A 4190-nucleotide genomic window follows, 5' to 3' on the forward strand; every position below is an offset into this window, starting at 1 on the left:
AACATAAGAAATTATAGATACGTTTGAGACGTATCAAGCATCCCGAAGCTTAGTTCCTACTCGCCCTCGAGTAGGTAAACGATAACAAGGATAATTTCTGAAGTGACATGCTATCATAATCTTGATCAATATTATTGTAAAGCATATGAGATGAATTAAGTGATTCGGAGCAATGGTAAAGACAATGACTTAAACAACTGAATCATATAGCAAATACTTTTCATGAATAGTACTTTCAAGACAAGCATCAGTAAGACTTGCACAAGAGTTAACTCATAAAGCAATAGATTCTTAATAGAAGGTTTTGAAGCAACACAAATGAAGATATAAGTTTCAGCAGTTGCTTTCAACTTCAACATGTATATCTCATGGATAATTGTCAACACAAAGTAATATGATGAGTGCAAATAAGCAAGTATGTAGGAATCAATACACACAGTTGACACAAGTGTTTGCTTCTAAGATAGAAGGAAGTAGGTAAACTGACTCAACATAAAGTAGAAGAAAGGCCCTTCGCAGAGGGAAGCATGGATTACTATTTTTGTGCTAGAGCTTTTATTTTGAAAACATAGAAACAATTTTGTCAACGGTAGTAATAATTCATATGTGTTATGCATAAGACATCCTATAAGTTGCAAGCCTCATGCATAGAATACCAATAGTGCTCGCACCTTGTCCTAATTAGCTTGGATTTACATGGATTATCATTGCATAACATATGTTTCAACCAAGTGTCACAAAGGGGTACCTCTATGTCACCTGTACAAAGGTCCAAGGAGATAGATCGCATTTGATTTCTCGTTTTTGATAGATCTCAACTAAGGACATCCATACCGGGACAACATAGAAAACAGATAATGGACTCCTCTTTAATGCATAAGCATTCAACAAGAGATAATATTCTCATAAGAGATTGAGGATTAATGTCCAAGCCGAAACTTCCACCATGATACATGGCTTCGGTTAGCGGCCCAATGTTCTTCTCTAACAATATGCATACTCAAACCATTTAATCATGATAAATCACCCTTACTTCGGACAAGACGAACATGCATAGCAACTCACATGATATTCAACGAGAGGTGTAATAGTTGATGGCGTCCCCAGAAACATGGTTACCGCTCAACAAGCAACTTATAAGAAATAAGATACATAAGCTACATATTCTTTACCACAATAGTTTTTAAGCTATTTTCCCATGAGCTATATGTATTGCAAAGACAAGGAATGAAATTTTAAAGGTAGCACTCAAGTAATTTACTTTGAAATGGCAGAGAAATACCACATAGTAGGTAGGTATGGTGGACACAAATGGCATAGGTTTTGGCTCAAGGATTTGGATGCACGAGAAGTATTCCCTCTCAGTACACGGCTTTGGCTAGCAAGGTTGTTTGAAGCAAACACAAATATGGACCGGTACAGCAAAACTTACGTAAGAACATATTGCAAGAATTATAAGACTCTACACTGTCTCCTTGTTGTTCAAACACTTCACCAGAAAATATCTAGACTTTAGAGAGACCAATCATCCAAACCAAATTTTAACAAGCTCTATGGTAGTTCTTCATTAATAGGTGCAAAGTACATGATGCAAGAGCTTAAACATGATCTATTTGAGCACAACATTTGCCAAGTATCAAATTATTCAAAACAATATACCAATTACCACATGAAGCATTTTCTGTTTCCAACCAAATAACAATGAACGAAGCAGTTTCAATCTTCGCCATGAACATTAAAAGTAAAGCTAAGAACACCAGTGTTCATATGAACGAGCGGAGCGTGTCTCTCTCCCACACAAAGAATGCTAGGATCCGATTTTATTCAAACAAAAACAAAAATAAAAACATACAGACGCTCCAAGTAAAGCACATAAGATGTGACGGAATAAAAATATAGTTTCACTAGCGGTGACCTGATAAGTTGCCGATGAAGAAAGGGATGCCTTGGGCATCCCCAAGCTTAGATGCTTGAGTCTTCTTGAAATATGCAAGGATGAATGATGTCTACGGGTGCTTCTATTCTTGTAGACAGTGTTGGGCCTCCAAGAGCAGAGGTTTGTAGAACAGCAGCAAGTTTCCCTTAAGTGGATCACCCAAGGTTTATCGAACTCAGGGAGGAAGAGGTCAAAGATATCCCTCTCATGCAACCCCGCAACCACAAAGCAAGAAGTCTCTTGTGTCCCCAACACACCTAATAGGTGCACTAGTTCGGCGAAGAGATAGTGAAATACAGGTGGTATGAATAAGTATGAGCAGTAGTAACGCAGCGAGTAGTAACGCAAGTAAAATAGTAAACAAGCAAGCGATAGCGATATTTAGGAACAAGGCCTAGGGATTAGACTTTCACTAGTGGACACTCTCAACATTGATCACATAACGGAATAGATAAATGCATACTCTACACTCTTGTTGGATGATGAACACCATTGCGTAGGATTACACGAACCCTCAATGCCGGAGTTAACAAGCTCCACAATTCAATGTTCATATTTAAATAACCTTAGAGTGCATGAAAGATCAACACGACTAAACCAAGTACTAACATAGCATGCACACTCGTCACCTTCACACCATGTAGGAGGAATAGATCACATCAATACCATCATAGCAATAGTTAACTTCATAATCTACAAGAGATCATAATCATAGCCTACGCCAAGTACTAACACGGATGCACACACTGCCACCATTACACCGTGCAGGAGGAATAAAACTACTTTAATAACATCACTAGAGTAGCACATAGATGATATTCAACTAGATCACATAAAGAGAGAGATGAACCACATAGCTACAGCGGAGCCCTCAGCCCCGGGGTGAATTACTCCCTCCTCATCATGGAGACAGCGATGGCGGTGAAGATGGCGGTGGAGACGGCGGTGGAGATGACTCCGGGGGCAATTCCCCGTCCCGGCAGGGTGCCGGAACAGAGACTTCTGTCCCCCAAATTGGAGTTTCGCGATGTGGCGGCGCCCCTGGAGTCTTTCTGGAGTTTCGTCAAGAGGTATCGCGTTTTTAGGTCGAGACGGCTTTAATAGGCGAAGAGGCGGAGTCGGAGGGGCCACGGGGGCTCCTCACACCAGGCCGGCGCGGCCAGGGTGGAGCCCGCGCGGCCCACATGTGTGGGGCCCCCAGGGCACCCCTCTGGGTCCCCCTTTGACTTTCCGGAAGGTTCCGGAAAAATAGGATGTTGGGTCTTCGTTTCGTCGAATTCCGAGAATATTGCCCGAACAGCCTTTCCGGAACCAAAAACAACGAGAAACACAGAATCGGCCCTTCGGCATCTCGTTAATAGGTTAGTTCGGAAAATGCATAAATATGACATAAAGTATGCATAAAACATGTAGATATCATCAATAATGTGGCATGGAACATAAGAAATTATCGATACGTCGGAGACGTATCGGCATCCCCAAGCTTAGTTCTTGCTCGTCCCGAGCAGGTAAACGATAACAAAGATAATTTCTGGAGTGACATGCCATCATAACCTTGATCATACTATTGTAAACATATGTAATGAATGCAGCAATCAAAACAATGGTAATGACATGAGTAAACAAATGAATCATAAAGCAAAGACTTTTCATGAATAGTACTTCAAGACAAGCATCAATAAGTCTTGCATAAGAGTTAACTCATAAAGCAATAAATTCTTAGTAAAAGCATTGAAGTAACACAAAGGAAGATATAAGTTTCAGCGGTTGCTTTCAACTTCAACATATATATCTCATGGATAATTGTCAACATAAAGCAATATAACAAGTGCAATAAGTAAACATGTAAGAATCAATGCACACAGTTGATACAAGTGTTTGCTTCTAAGATAGAAAGAATAGGCAAACGGACTCAACAATAAAGTAAAAGATAGGCCCTTCGCAGAGGGAAGCATTGATTGCTATATTTGTGCTAGAGCTTTGGTTTTGAAAACAAGAAACAATTTTGTCAACGGTAGTAATAAAGCATATGTATCATGTAAATTATATCTTACAAGTTGCAAGCCTCATGCATAGTATACTAATAGTGCCCGCACCTTGTCCTAATTAGCTTGGACTACCGGGATCATCGCAGTACACATGTTTTAACCAAGTGTCACAAAGGGGTACCTCTATGCCGCTCGTACAAAGGTCTAAGGAGAAAGCTCGCATTTTGGATTTCTCGCTTTTGATTATTCTCAACTTAGACATCCAT

The sequence above is a fragment of the Lolium rigidum genome, chromosome 2 (assembly GCF_022539505.1).
Source record: "Lolium rigidum isolate FL_2022 chromosome 2, APGP_CSIRO_Lrig_0.1, whole genome shotgun sequence".
Taxonomy (NCBI): domain Eukaryota; kingdom Viridiplantae; phylum Streptophyta; class Magnoliopsida; order Poales; family Poaceae; genus Lolium; species Lolium rigidum.